This window comes from Amia ocellicauda, chromosome 5, assembly GCF_036373705.1.
Source record: "Amia ocellicauda isolate fAmiCal2 chromosome 5, fAmiCal2.hap1, whole genome shotgun sequence".
In the NCBI taxonomy this organism is placed as follows: domain Eukaryota; kingdom Metazoa; phylum Chordata; class Actinopteri; order Amiiformes; family Amiidae; genus Amia; species Amia ocellicauda.
The window spans coordinates 42,057,655-42,074,338 of record NC_089854.1 but is presented as its reverse complement, the minus strand read 5'-3'; the positions used below and the strand labels follow the sequence as shown (position 1 = coordinate 42,074,338).

Genomic DNA, 16,684 nt, shown 5'->3' with positions numbered 1-16,684 from the left:
TGAATGTGTCAAGTTTAATCCGAGGGTCGCGGTTGACAGATGTTGAAAAGGGGTTCACAGGCCAGATTTCAAAAATGACTCACTAATTCACACACACAGTCCACTTGTGACTCAACGGATGCACCACTGCGGTGACTCCCGGTTCTCTCCACACTACTATCGACATGACAACCTGCCATACCGCCTTTCGTCTGCCACCCCAGCTGCCACGTACCCAGCTTAAATCAGAATACTTTCTATTTCCAATTCAACCACAGGAAGCCAAGTGATAGAGGCTATTGCACTGTCTAACTCCACCCAAACAGCTGCTATGACTTTCCCATGAGGCCCCTGGGTGTCAGTGCTATACCCTGAGAGGGACTAGTCCCCAGTCAGGGTTCCCTCAAACTCCGCGCTGCTCATCCCTCATCCCACAGAGACCTCCAAAGAGATTTCTCCAGGATGTTTCCCCCAAGGCTAACAGTGGAAGTATTTCTGAGATGCCTGGAAGCTGGCAGGAAAATGATATCTATTTGCCTTTCCACGCTCCACTGCACATATATAATGTATCTCCTTAAAAGTGTTTCAGATTCAACAAAGGCCTAATTTTGTACTACTTCCTCACTTCCACCTACACCCCCTTCAAACCCCTCCAATGCATTTTTTGCAGCATATGTCTTACCATTGAAGGGCAAAGTAAAACTCCACGACTTCATACTTTAACTTCACTTCTGTCACTTCCCTTCTGTTAAGCTTGTGGTTTAAACTGAGCATTAGCCCCTATGACTTTTGCTGTGCTTCCGAGTCGTTTTAAAGCATTTCCCCACTAACACCCTAATGTACATTACATTAAGAGACATCTCATTTATCAGGAATTAAGACAATCACAATTAAAATGTGGGCCTACACTCTTAGTCCCCAGTTTTCAAACTAGGTATAAGCAGTGTTGTACAAAAAAAAAAAGACAAATCACAGTTGTGGTTTTGCAAGTCTCTCTCCCACAGTTTTCTGTCATTTCCCCAGCATGACATCAGAGGAAATTAACTCAAACAAAGGGGGGATCTGTTATTTCTAGCACTAACTTAATGATTGAAATAGATGTTAAATTGCCAATGCCATAGCTTTGAAGCTATCATTTCTTAAACTACAAGGGCACCCTGAAATCTCTGGTCTGGTGTCTTTAAGTGGTCTGAGTGAACCGTTACTCTGCTGTCATAAAACCACATATATTTGTACGGGAAGATTAATGTAATATCTGTTGTTTCCCTTTGTTCTTCACATTCTCACCAGATTATATTTCTATGAAACAGAGAAAACAACAGACATATTTTATTGACTGAAAATGGACGGAAGCAGTTATCGGCCTTTTGTTGTACAGGAGGAGTAACAACACGCAAGCGTCTCTCGTCATGATCAGCTATCCTTGATTTAATTAACAAAACAGAGAATTCCATGACCCTAATTACAGCTTTCGAGGCAGGTGGAGCAGCCAGAAATAAAATCCGAAGCCCTTAATGTGAATAATTAGAATAAGTGATTATCACTTCAAGCTTAACACTGCAAGCAGCGGAGTAGAGAATAATACTATTGGGACGAGCTGTCACTTGTAGCAACTTATTATTAAAGTGACTGGTTATACCTGATATCACTTGAATATTCCCTCCATAGCTAACCTTGTTAAAATATAATTTCAATTAAAACTGTATAAGGTCAGACTCCTCTCTTGTGATTTATTAGAACAGATAGAGGTCGTTTGCAGGCTTTAAATATCTGTTGCTGCATGGAAATCAAATACCAAAAAACCCTGGCTATTAATAACAGCGGTCTTTCTGGCTAGATTATACTCTGAAGCAGTAGTTCTCTGGTCACCCCGTTCATTAATCTAAAAGCTCATTATGAACATCTTCAAACTGCTTTCCCCCAGCCTCCGCTTTAAAACACTGTCCTGGGTTGTCATGTGGCTGGGAGTTTACAGCCATGCTTCCAGATAACCCAATCTGTACAAGAAGAAAGAAAATAGACAGATGATGCAACAGTGGTTGGGACAAAAGCAATAATGTGGACAAAGCATCTTCTAATTCAGCAAAACTGCAACAATATCTTAAGCGGTGGTGTTTCGGACGCATTACACAGTAGAGGTCACAGAGAAGTCCGCTGTATCTAAGTCTTAGTCAGTTGTATGTTGTTATCAGAACTGTTACTTTAAGAGTGAGATCTGGACAGAATTTTGAAATCCTGCCAATAAATAGTACCAAATACAGAAAGACCTTATACAATATACCAATTGCTGAAACCAAGGAAGATCTCCCAAACAGAATTCATGAAGTATGGAGGGGGAAAGAGACAGTACACTATAATTATAACAACATAATGGCTTAAAAAAAGCACATCAGGAATTGCTGCTATTTGCACCTATGTATTCAATTTAAATATATATCCCATATATAATGCTGCAAATTGCCAAAGGTTATCCACATTTTTTTATGTGGGGGGGTGGGGGGGTTGGGAAGTGAAATGTTTACAATGAAAAAAAAAAAAAAACAGATCTAAAAAAAGAAAATTGGCCAGGTCAGATTATAATCAATTAGAAAAGCTTCAAAAACAAAAGTTATTTTTAACAGGAGTTAGCATATTGTAAAGATATCCGTTAAGGACACTGCATCATCTGAGAAAGAATGACTATTCATTATTTGGTAATAAAATGATCCTGTCCATTTGGAATAGATAACCAAGATTTATTGGAAACTGGTTGATGTAAGAAACCAAGTGAGGTGAAGAGTCAGCTTCATATTTGACATTAACTTTTTTTTATATCCTGCTTTGTAAAAATAACAAAAGGACAACTGTATAGAATTATGGAATTACTGAGACACTATAAATGCATGCATTGAGCACCCCCCCCTCTCTGTAATTTATCATTAACCTATTGTACAATTTTTTTTCTTTTTTCTTTTTTTTAATGAACCATAAAGAGATAAATGCAAGCGATTAAAGAAAATGGAGAGCTCAGATGAGAATTATGGATTTATTTGGCTGATGCATGTATCCCAGCCAACCTTCTATTGGGTGGTTAAACTACATTAAAATTTCAGATGATTCAGTATCCTTCACTAAATTGCATCAAACTCACGCTGCAGCCCTGATTAAAGTTCTGGTCTTAACAAGTGTCTGCAGGTGTCCGAGTGGCTGACTGATCAACCAATGAGAGTCCAGCATTCAAACGCATTCTCATGCCAGTCAATCAGCCACTCAGACCTACTCCAGCCCTGTAGCCAATTAACAGGGCCATTCACCCATCAAATAACACCACACAGTATCTTGGGGAATTTCCACTGACATAGACTCAACACACCTTTGTTCTCAGGCTGAGAGAAAGGCAGGCTACACAAGCCCTGTTCAGGAAATCCATAGTCTGTCTGGGTCTGAATCCAGTTTTATAACATAACCAGTTTTAAGGCAAATTAAATGAAAAAGTAATAAAAACTGACAAGATTAAACTCACAAAATCAGTCACCGCTGGGGATTAGGTAACCAAATACACCCCTGGCCTATCACTGTTTCAGTGTAAAAGTTAGCATTTCAATTTCCTCAATTTTAACAATTAAGGTGTTTCGCAGACTCTTGGATTTAACGAAATGACCTTGATTATAATGAGCCATCAGACAGACTATAATTAGCTGTAGACCCATAAAAGGATTGCGAAGCAGCTGGGTTTGCCGTGTTTTCATGGATTAACCTTTTCTGGTTTATTTGCTGTGCTTTCTCTGTGTAATGCAGGGACAAGTTTTTGACAAGTAGAGACGCCTGCGTAAATGTTGGGATAAATCTCTTTGACGCACTTCTTTCATCGCTGCCCAGAGCCGAAGACATGCCTTTGAGATTTAGTGTGTGTGGAACCAACCCATAATCAGTGGCTGACTTTACAAAAGAAGAGACCTCCTTCATTACATTTCTTCCGTATAATTCAAATTTAATGAGGAATCAAATTTGAATTCTTGCAGAACTGCTACCTAGAGCTTAAGGGGGAAGCACATTAAAAGTTGGAATGATTGTAATGCATAGTACCTGTGTTTAATTAATTCTGCTGCTTCTGCATTATTTAGCCTATATGCCCATTCTGCCCTTGTTCTATTCGACACACACACAGATGGGGACTTTGATTTTTAATAACATTGTTAGGCCGACATGTTTAATTCTGACAACTATGAAGTTAAAACTCCCTGCAGGTCCATACCTGTTACACTATTCCCAAATGAAAATTTACAGGACAACCTCCAGAAAAAAACAAAAAGCGATACCATACTGGCAATACAGCCTAAAATATACCAGATCTGAAGCATGACAATATTTTCCATATAATTGTGACAAAAGTTTAGACATTTTGAGTATCATTACTGCCTTTTAAGTTTGTGTAGAAAAAAAGAAAGAAGGAAAAGACTGTTTTGCTTCCTGAGCTACAGCAGAGCTGGAAAACTGTCATTTTACAATACCTTTTGTAAAAGGAAGCAGGAACATGTGGACTTGGCTCTCAGAGTGACACATGTGGTGTTTTAGCCAGGTTGGGATGAGATGAAGCATGCGTCACGCAGATATCACTTACATCAAGTTCAACTGTTTCCCTTTAAGGCAGAGTAAACAAAGGGCTAAACAATGCCAGAACTCAGAATCATATTGTTATTAAGTAAGTACTTAATTTTGCTGTCCAAGGCACAAACACTTTACTATACCCTATTGTAACAAGAGTCAATGCGATTACTCCAAGTGTAGCTTAATGTACAAAGATAAAGCATGCTTTAAAATGGTAGATGTACAATTCTTCTAAAACGGCAGACAAAACACTTGAGCGATGCCAAACATTTGACTATGACAATCAAATAAGATGTTATTTGTTCATTCACTGCCAAAAAAATACCTTCTTTGAACCATCAACTGTATAATACATATCTGAGATCAAAGACCACCTCACTTAACATTCCAGTCCATGAATGCAATATATGTAGGTCGAACCCCTAACACACACACACAAGGAAGATTTGCTTTTTCAAATAAATTATATTCTTCTCAAATGAGGAAGAGGGAATCAGGAATGTAACATTTTCCCTCATTGTTCAGTTTGTCAATAGCTATTACGATACTGCACTGTGAAATAACTCAATTTAAAACACTTCTTCTCCACAGTCCTCATAAATGCTCCTTCTACTTCACTCCCCCCCCCTCTTTTCTATTAGACATGAGTATATCACGTTCATAACTTTTACTTTCCCCAGTTGGAAACGTGGATCCTTACTGGCAAAGACATCAAGGTACTGTATTTCAAAATTCCAGACTAGAAGGCAAATTGAGGCGTTAACTATCATTGCCATTTTTTTGCACAGCTTTCCAGTAATAATTTAGAAAGATGGGGGGGGGGAGGTTTGAAAAGATCCAGAGAAAGAGAAAAAAAATCTGATTATCCAAAATCTCTCTGCTAGAGATGAGGATTTGACTGGTGCCTGGGGCAGAGCTTGTTGCTTTGCTTTATCTCGGGCTATTATGTTCAATTGACCTGAGGCTGAGAACACAACAAACACCCATGGGAAATTTACTGTGCGATTTTGACCTATCAAACACGCTTGTTTTCCAAGTACTTCTTCCAGCTAGCTCCTTAATTATTTAATTAAACCAATTGGAGCATTAAAAGTCTTGAGCAGGAGCAGAATGAAACATCCACAGTAGAGTACTTCTTAAAGTTAGTGTTTTTTCCTTTTCTCCATTTAAAGCCAAATGTCAGGTGTTTTCTTTGGCATTTGATCTGCTGGTTTTTGCAGTCAACACACAGGGGGCCAGGGTTGGGATTTTGCCAAATGCAGGGGAGGAGGGGCTGGTGGTGGCAGTAATGATCTAGGAGCAAAACTGAAGAAAATGATTACTACAATATTTTGAACAGTAGGAATTATGTACACAGTTGGTTTCATTAAAGCTCATAGTTAGAACAGCCCCAATAAATCTGAAATCTTCACATTATTTATTACTTAAATGAATGATAATATATGACTTACCATAGGTGATTGTATCAGTGGTAAATTACAAAAAATTGTAAATTAGTAAATTATATTTTAGCTAGTAAATTTAGTATTTCACAACCTATCCCCAAAATAAAACATTATACAAAAAAGTGTCCAGTTCTGAAAACAGAAACAACCCAAAGTCAAGATGAACACAATATTTTCTCATATATATATTATTTTTCTTATTGTTATAAATGAAGGGCCAGAAATTAAGGAAACCAACAAACCCCTCATTTCCTATGAAACTACAATCTTTTATTATTTTCATGTGATTTAGGCTAGTATGTTTACACCGCAGATCAATCATACTAAAAAAGTAGGTTAGAATGTGTTTTATTTATTTTTTTAAATCCATGATTTCAAATAACACATTTTTGTGTAGTTTCTTTTCATCCAAATGACAAATGTAAATTAGGAATGCATGATTGCTCAAATGTTGGCACCGTCTCGGCAGAATCTAGCATATTCAAATACGAACCAAAAGACTTTGAAAGAAATGTGGCAGTTTTTCTCAGAACAATATCCAAAGTAAATCTTCAGAATGCCATTAGCATCACTTCAAGAGAACTGGTGATTTACCAGTAATGTTGATCGCCCACTAACAGAGGCAAACTAAACCTGCATTAAAAAGCCATCTGTAAAGAGAAGTCTGATGAATCCTTATGCAGTAAACACATAGTTTGGTTAGAATGCATGCACACAAACACGGGCCCCCCTATCTTTCAAAGAGAATCTGAATTTCTCCACAGCTGTGCAAATTCAAGCAGAACAAGTCGAACATTTGCTATCCTGATTAACAAGGACCTAAACACACCACACTGGCTGTCATTGCAGCATTTATGCAGTATGGTAGTGCTTACCCCTTGAAGGATATCTCGTAGGAAAAAAAAAAAAAAAAATCCCAGAAGATTATTTATCACGTTTATTTTTTTAAATTGTGCATTCAAGTTCCATGATGTTTATCTTATAGAGCTGAGATCAGTTCATGCTACACATTGTATAAATGATGGCATATCACCTCTGTCTACATTTCTTTGCCCAATTTATTTACTGCTTTATTGTCTTGGAGGTATAGTGGAAGGTAAAGAGAGGATGACCATTCTTTTTGGATACTTTCTCTGCTTCAGAGAATGTTGATCAAGGTAAATCACATGCAACATGTGTGGTGTCAGACTTTAGATTCCGAACTGCTTTCTCGGGAACATCTCTGGGCGCCTGATAAGTTTCAAATGAGCAAAATAGGCCAGTTCCCTGACACAGGGGTCCGAACTCTCCTCCTAGTCTAACACTCACATGCACAATCAGCTTTGTTACAGTTACATATCAAAGTATATTAATATTAGTTCTGAAAGTTAAGTTATGGTTATAGTTACAGTTATGCTTGTGGGGTAAAAACAAATAAACTTCTGTCAAATACTCAGCTCTGTACCAGCGCTCTCTGTCACGGCTACAGCAGCTGCTCCACTAAATCTATGTCTTTCATTACAGTCTGCAACTGAGAAAGAATCTTAAAAATCTCCCTCAAGCGGCCATTGAAAGGTGAATCCATAGTTTCACTATATTATTTGTGTTCCGGGAAAGTAACTCCTTAGAATTTGATTTTACATTTTGTGTTTTGTCTATTTTGCATCGTAGGCAATAATATCGCCTTAAATAAAACCATGAATTTAATTTCAGTATTCAACCCCAAGATGTTAAAAGGAGAATCTATAAACAAATATTGTTTAAGTTTATTATTATTAAGTTGAGAACTTGGCTAATTTATAATAAATAGAAAATGGTTTCTGAACAGATTTGGTCAAGGTTAGTTTAAGGGAAGGCAGTTAATATACTCCTATGACAAATGTTATAAAGGCTCTTAATGCATACAGCTTGCTTCTCAAACAAACAAAAACACTTACAAAATGGCAATTAAATTTAGATTGCAGCTTCTTTTATTTTATTTTATAGGCATTATTTTGCAAAATAGTTTAAAGTATTCACATTGAACAACTAAAACAGTGTTATTTGGCAATTCATTTAGTTTAATAAATATTGTTAATAAAAGTCTACTTATTCATGAATAATGTATTTTCTGAGTTTTATTGGAACACTAATTCAGCCTTGAGAAACTGTACAGATTCCAGTTGATTGTGGGGGGGTGTATCCTTTGTATCTCCTCTCCATAGAAATCGATGGAATGGCAATCAGATGTTTGTTTAATTCAAAGCGCAATTCAGATTTTCCCTTAACAAATGGTAATTGGCATCTTATTCGGTCTTATCCATTTACAATCTGATCAGGATGTGAACTATTTGCTCTTTAATATGCTACACATGCAATCCATTTTAAATTGTAAGAGAAAAGGAATATACAAACACCCATGGGAAAAATACTTGCGACTTTTTGGAAGTTACTTAAGATGCCTAATTAAGACTTTGAGAAAAATCAAATCAAATTACACCAGAGATTTTGAAAAAAGACACAAGACCGTGCCAAAAGGATGCCTAGCTGTTACTGAAGCCAGAGGTAGCCATACTAAATACGAGCACGTAAAAAAGTTTCACTCTCAGCTGTGTTTTTAGTTGAAGTTGTATGAAACTCATTCTATATGAACAACTAATTTTGGCTGCAAAATAATACATGTCTCCTAAGGTCAATCATTTTCATGTTCTAATACATTTATTTGTGCACTACTGTAAATGTGTGTGTGTGTGTATATATATATATATATATATATATATATATATATATATATATTTTTTTTTTTTAATTGCACATCATTGGGAAAAACAAACAAAAAATCTAAGAAATGACAGAGATCCCTGACACTGACTATTCCGTTCCTCTTTATTTATAAATTCCAATTTAGAGAACAGCAGAAATCTGTTCTGCTAAAAGTTCAGGCCAAATGCTAATTAGCTCCCACTGGAAGAGCACATTAGAATGTGAAAACACTCCGCATTGAGAAGGGGACTATTGTGAGGATCCAAGCTCCTACCAGACTCTACAGAGGAGTAGCTGCTCCTCGGAGACAATGAAGTGAGACAAGTGCTCCTACCTCTGCCAGTCTCGATCACGAGTGTAGCCATTAGCCTACAGGCCCCAGTATCATCTTCATCAATCCAAGGGGGGGGGCTGATCGTCTGCAGCCAAACCTACTGCAAAACGTACATATCGGAGCAGGTGCAAAAAGGCTGAACCACAAATTGTCATATGGCGCAGCCTGCAGCTATGTCAAATCTGTTTCATAGGGAGAGGTGGCTGCCAGGCCCGATGGGGTCTGAGGATGGAGATAAAACACTAAAGCTCATAGCTGTTATTTATTTATTTATTTATTTATTTATTTATTTTAATGATCTCCCAAAGAGAACCTTTAACCCACAGAGCACTACAACATTGACACAAAGCAATATTCACACACTACAGAAAAAGAATGTATATATATATATATATATATATATATATATATGGGAATATAAGATAAGAATATTTGGTGGTGTGATCTGGAAAATAGACGTGTACTTCGAAACAAGTGGAAAAATCTTGGGCAGGCCTTCATCCAGCAGTGGACTGATGAAGGCTGATGATGGTCATGATATCTATACATGTATGTATTGTAATGATGAACATAAACAGTCCTCTAATTACACATACCAATGATAACCATTACTGTGTCCCATACTATACAAATGCAGTATCCAGTCATGTAAAAGAGTGGAGGTTTTTAAATAGTAAAATCATGAACACATTCCTCACGATGTTCCGGCCATCAATTTCACAATATGCATTTCTGATTTAGGAAGATTAATCATCCACACTAATGCATATTACTCAAATCATAGTCATTTACAAGAGGGAATATTGAAATATCTGTCTTTACCATTTTTTGGGAAACAAAGTCTTAATATCGTTAAGGGAACTATGTGCATTACTATGTAGAGTCCAGCTTTTGCTCTTTTTTTTGTGTATATGTTTTTGGTCTGGAGAATAACATAAGATTACAACAGATAAATAGTCTTTACTACAAAATCTCTTGAGACTCAAGTTCAATTCTTGCTGTGGTGTACAATGGCATTTTTAAAATTATATTGATCATGAGGAAACAATTCACATGGCACTTGAAGACTAGCTGCCTCTGGGACTTTCTTTTGTTTTATGGTGTGGAATGTGCAAGATAAGCTTCTTCTGCCCCACAAAAGTAATGGCTGTGGACACAGTGATTTCTAAGCGCACCAAACAAAACTAAATGCAAAACAGACAAATCTGAAATCAAGGCACCACAAGTTAAAACAAGATTTTCTCAAATCAGTTATATCTTCATCATCTGATCACATCAAGTTATAAGCAAGCATTTGTCCTCTCAATGGTTGGGAAGGAATCAAACTCTGTTATGGTTTCAGATCCATGGTGAGGGACCAATTCCCTTTTTCAGACCCATTCCAAGTTCCAATTCCAATTATTTTTGCTGTTGACATAATATATTCTACTGGAATTAGAACTGAATTCAAAAAGGAATTACAAAAGGAATTGGAATGGAAAAATTGGAATTGACCCCAACCCTGTTCAGATAATTCACGTAAATATCACAACATGGATATTCCAGTATTATCCGTATTCTCGATAAGGAATTTGTGTTCAACTAGTTGCATTACGCTTTACTTTGCATCCCATAAGATGTTGTTATCATTTGCAGATTCTGCACTGGTTAAATAAAGGCTTGATTTCACAAGCTTCTACACTGGTGATGACTTTCAAGGCTGAATCAGATGTTTGCAATGAATTAACTCTCTAACATTTCATAATGTACTAACAACAGAGCACCAGTGCAAATGGCCAACATGTTAACTCTGCCAGTGCCCAACACTGTCGGATAAATAATGATAAATCAATAGATGTTAGAACCTCTACATTTAACAATAAAGGCATACAAATAAATACACATAATTTGTTTATTTTAATCTCAATGAGAGTATGAGGCTTAAGAAATGAAAATAGGTCACATTAGCCCAATTACAATAAAAAAAGACAACATAATAACCATAGCAAGTGTTGTAATTTGTAATTTGCTGAAAAGGTTCAGAAAGCTGAGGGTAAAAGTAAATGCATATTCTTCTCAACATAAAGAGTGATTCTGACATTTCTGTCTTTTATTGAGTAAGGAGTCTACCGCCGATCGTAGATAATCCAGTCCTTCTGTGTTCAGAACCCCACTATTCTTGAGGCTGAATTACAATCCCTTAACTAGTATTTATCCATGCTGTCTAGAACAAACTGTTTTTATAATAAATAATGATCAATTACCATAAAGAACGAAGCCCTTTTTACTTAAGAAGAAAAGATAAAGAAGGTTTAGATGTTTAGAGAGAACGATTCCCATTTTTTTTTTTTTTGTGCTTCTAATTGGTATCCGGGTTCTGAGTGATATATCCATTTTTTATTTAAGGTTACTTTTATATTGTTGATGCTGCAGTTCTTGGAGAGTAGAAAAAAAAACCTGTACTGCTATTAGTGTTTCAGTACTGTGTGTCTTGCAAAAAGGAAATGTGTTTCATCTACTAAATTCTGTCTAATTCTGTCCGTAAAGCTGTTGAAACCATTTTTTTTTTCCTACAGAGTGATAGTTGCCTTAGCAACGGTGGCAAATCTTCCTTTTCTGAAACAGATGTCCCATTTAGTTGGAAATTAGAATGTGTAAAAACCCAGGAGACAAAAATCTTTTAAAGTTTTCTAAACCCCAAATATATATTACAAAATTCTTAACTTTTAATTTAACCCGTGATTAAAAAAAGCAGCGTATTGCGAGAGCTCTGAGGTCATTCTGGTTTTGTCCAAATTGCAAACAAAGAGGAACGAGATGAAGCGACTGCGGACTAGAGGCTGGCGACTGTGACAAACCCCAAGCATGCTTCGAGAGTGAAAACAATTAGGAAGACAAGCAAGAATGGTTATATCTCCTAGCTAATCCTGTACGTTCAAAACTGGCTTGGTCCTCTCTAGAAATATTTTTTTCTCATACCCACTGCCTCATCCTGTGGTGAACCCTGATGGCTCTGTTTTTAGCATCCAATCGGGAACATTTTGGGGACGGTGAACTGGCATCTTCCACCTCACTGAGCAGTCTGACATGGTATCGCCTCAAATAAGCACTCCCGCTGTAAGGCTACGGCATGAGGTGGGGACGAGCCAAGTTGAACCTTGCTCTCTGTACATGAGCAGCTTGGCAGAGTGGGATACTGGAGTCTGCCAGGTCATAGGAGACCTGCAGCTGAATGTGGCATTGAGCTTCATGTCGTACAGAGCCGTGTGCCAAATCAAATAGCAGGGCTCATTCGCGGTATCACTCCATTACAAAGCAATCCTTCTCCACAAGGGTACAGCCTTTGACCTCTTACCCAGTGGGCGGCTGTTGTCGGGTCAGGAAAACATTTAAAGGATAAGTGTTGCCACCTTGAGCACTTGCAAATGAGTATGATAATGCCCTATCAGTCTATGCAGGTTGCAAGAGCTCCAATCATTGCCCTTTTTTGCTTCTCAATAATTCATTATTAGCACGCTTTGCTCATGTATTCATATACAGGACTATAATCTTTCCTTGAAGCACCAGCTTTGACATTAAATAGATCCTTTGTTTTCCTGAAAATGGCAGAAAAGGCCTCTGAGATGCTTCGGTAATAGAAGAGATGAATGCCCAAGATGACGGCACTCACAGCAGCAGTAAGTGTAACAGCCTGGCCCCTGGAGGGTATTTTACAGGTAATTTAGAAAACAACCCAAAGGAATTGCCACCGTGAGCATTTTCAAGACTCACCCACATACAAAGCACTTCGACACCAATGTAGATTTTTTCTGTGTAATTGGCATCCTTTTCAGATAGTTCTGAATAAAAGAAAGGAAACTTGCAAAGCAGGAAAACCCACTTGAATGCTATTTTCTCCAGTGTCTTCTGATTTTAACTGACAGGATGCTTTCAAAAGTTGCAGTGTTTAATAATGAGAGCTATAATTTTTTCCATATGCTCTTCTAGACTATTATATCCCCCCACCCCCACTTCAGAGAGTTATGCACTTGCTGCCATCACTTCCATTAACAGAGGGGACTGGGGGCTGCTTTGGGACACTGGCACACTTCAGATGTTAATTTAGAAAGATGTTAAATAGCAATGCTCAGAAAAAGGAGAGAAGGGGGATGCTGGATTGTGGATGTAAAGACGATGTGCAAGCATGCTGAGTCTCTTCTCAGATCCGGCTGCTTCTCCCGAGAGTTCCTGTCACATTTCTCTGACTAGTGTTATCCCGTTCTCAAGACTGAAATGTAACTTTATTAGAAAAAATATAGACACAGAGTCATTATTTTACAAGAGAAAATACATTCAGATTCCAACTTGGAGTATATTGTTAAATGGCATAACATATCGATCTTTAGTGCATCTGCTCAGGAGCTATCCGCAATGAATAACAATGACTCCACAAAGACGACGTAAAGGGCTTGATCTTTCAATTAAAACACAGGAGGTGGGTACTTTTACAACTACCCGCAGCTCTCGAACAAGAGGGAAAATGGACAAACTCTTTGCTTCTGTGAAACACATCTTATGAATGAAAACGTTACACCATTCTGTAATGAATGCTAAATAAAATACTGGTGCAGGTATTCACCTTTGTAAAACAGAGCATGGAAGACGTGGGAGCGAATGCTTTTTGATGAAGTGTCTTAATTAGGCCATGGTAGAGGCAAACCAAAGCCTTAATAATTAAAAATATAATTAAGAAGTCTTTTGCATCTTCCTTGCTAATGATTTTCACACAGGGTAATCAGTGATGCTTTTGGTAATTTACATTTATTAAAAGCCATTTCTTCCCCCATTGCCTTTTTAAATCTCCACCGTTGTGGTAATAAGGTCAGCAAAGGTCACTTTGTCCCTCACAATCAATGCTTTTATTTAACTGTTATTGGTCCTGACAGCATGTATTAATAATTTGATAAAGGCTATCACTTTGTAAGCACCAGGACTCCTAAGAAGTCAGAGGGAAGATTTGCTTCTCATTGTCACAATCTAGCTGTACCAGTCACAACTCATGAATGGATTTAAAATAAATCAAGTAGATAAACCATGTAGGAAATGTAACATCAGATTTGGTGAATGTGGATAATGCTATACACCACTATAGGTGTATAGTGACCAAGTCCATACCTGACATCTGCTGTTTAACCTCCCCTGGGTAACTAAAGTTTAGATTCCCTGGTGCTAAATTAAATAAACAGACCTGTGATGAATATATAAATGGTTTAGAAAAAGACAAGGTCTCATTAAGCTGAAGAATCAAACCTAAAGAACATCAATAACTACCTTATCTCCCTAGTAAACAGGTGGGGGCCTGTGGGAGAGGACACAAATTAATTTTCTAATTCGAATAAACATGGCTGGTGAGACAAAAATAAATAAATAAACAAAACAAAACAAAATGAAAAAAACTAAACATTCATAATGCTCTGGGGACTCGGTAACCGTGACCAGAGGTATAAACAATTTGAAAACAGTGTCTGATAAAAATGAACATTCTTTTCTTAAATGTAATCACTTGTACCCTTCGCCAGCTGTAATTTTCAGGTTCTAAAGCAGTGTGTAGTTTGAGGCTTTAAAAGGACAACTCTATTGTTAATTCCTGCCTCCCACATGAGAATTATCCTTTTTCTTTCCTTGTTCCAGGCGTTTCTTTGTATTATTAAAATGTGGCGAGGCTCTGATATACCAATGACAAATTACTTGTAAAGTTGCATTACCATCAGCTGTGGAAATCATTTCCACCCTTGTTGTCTGTTGTCTTATTTGTTTATTTATTTCGATGCTCTGTTTGGCGAAAAAATTCAATTGTCACGATTGGGAGACACAGGGCTTTCGTTTAGATGGTCAAGAGGTCAAGGTAAGGGGGATGATTGAGATTGCTTTACTGGGCAAAAAGCAAATAAACAAAAAAAGCAACAGGCACACCAGGAGATGGGCAGAGAGATGGGTAGCACAAACACTTTGGATTGAGAGATCAAGTTTCACTCCCAGTTAGAGTTGATTCAGTGGAGATGTACATCAAACTGAGGGCCCCGAAGCAGTAACGGCTGCAGTCCATAAATCGTGCTCATTTGAAAAAAAATCACCATGGAGACTAGATTTTAGTGGCTTTGTCCCACTGTTCCCATTAGAGATAAGAGGTCTGCCACCAGCTATCTTGCCCAACTCTGTCAGGGAGGACAGACAGACATCCCACTGCTTTTTGTCATCCTTTCGGTTAGCCAAATTGTAACCCAGTTAAATTAATGTAAAACACACTTAATATGAAATTACGGATTCCAAATGGATATGTTGGGATACACTGCTGCTGCCAGCAGTATATCTTCTTGTGGGCTGGGACATACGCACATCTTGCCTCCAGCAAGAAATGTATGAAACACTCAATGAATGAACTATGCGCTGCCTGTCATTCACACAACCCCTAAGTAGCTGTTTAGAGATGGATTGTTCTTCCTAAATATAAAGTCACAAAACAGACACAGAATGATATCTACCAGGTAGAAATGTTGACACATCTTAATTTGTTGCTGAAGTTATTTGTTCCAGCCTATGACACTAGGGCATCTGATTCTAGAATGAATCAGTAGGTTTCCTTCCTGTATAGCTACCTGTTATTAACCATATATTTTTCTTTTTCTTTATAACTATCACCATTTCTTTGCAAAGCTGATATCATGCTCAGCCTAATAATAGATGGGACTGTCTATGTTGTTAATCTGTGACTTGGACTGAGGACTTTGTAAATTTTGTTTGGGATTTTGTGCGGAGTCTCATTGAGACCCAACGTGTCAGCTGTGCTTACACACTGTTTACACAGGATGGCAATTCGGCAGGTCCAGGATTTTGGCCTGAATGAAACATCTGTTGGTAAGATTCTTCCAATTTTCTCACACTAAAAACTTGGACTTGACTGTGCTTTACGCCGACTCTCATGTATGTTCAAGCTATATATATATATATATATATATATATATATATAATGCCAGATACTGCAAATGCATATATATATATATATATATATATATATATATACACTCACCTAAAGGATTATTAGGAACACCATACTAATACTGTGTTTGACCCCCTTTCGCCTTCAGAACTGCCTTAATTCTACGTGGCATTGATTCAACAAGGTGCTGAAAGCATTCTTTAGAAATGTTGGCCCATATTGATAGGATAGCATCTTGCAGTTGATGGAGATTTGTGGGATGCACATCCAGGGCACGAAGCTCCCGTTCCACCACATCCCAAAGATGCTCTATTGGGTTGAGATCTGGTGACTGTGGGGGCCAGTTTAGTACAGTGAACTCATTGTCATGTTCAAGAAACCAATTTGAAATGATTCGACCTTTGTGACATGGTGCATTATCCTGCTGGAAGTAGCCATCAGAGGATGGGTACATGGTGGTCATAAAGGGATGGACATGGTCAGAAACAATGCTCAGGTAGGCCGTGGCATTTAAACGATGCCCAATTGGCACTAAGGGGCCTAAAGTGTGCCAAGAAAACATCCCCCACACCATTACACCACCACCACCAGCCTGCACAGTGGTAACAAGCCATGATGGATCCATGTTCTCATTCTGTTTACGCCAAATTCTGACTCTACCAT

General features: G+C 37.7%; 1 protein-coding gene across 1 annotated transcript in view; it reads right to left on the bottom strand.

The window, feature by feature from the left end:
- mpped1 (metallophosphoesterase domain containing 1) overlaps window positions 1–16,684 on the bottom strand; it is a 43,284-nt gene that overhangs the window by 10,324 nt on the left and 16,276 nt on the right. The gene's annotated exons all lie outside the window — the stretch shown is intronic.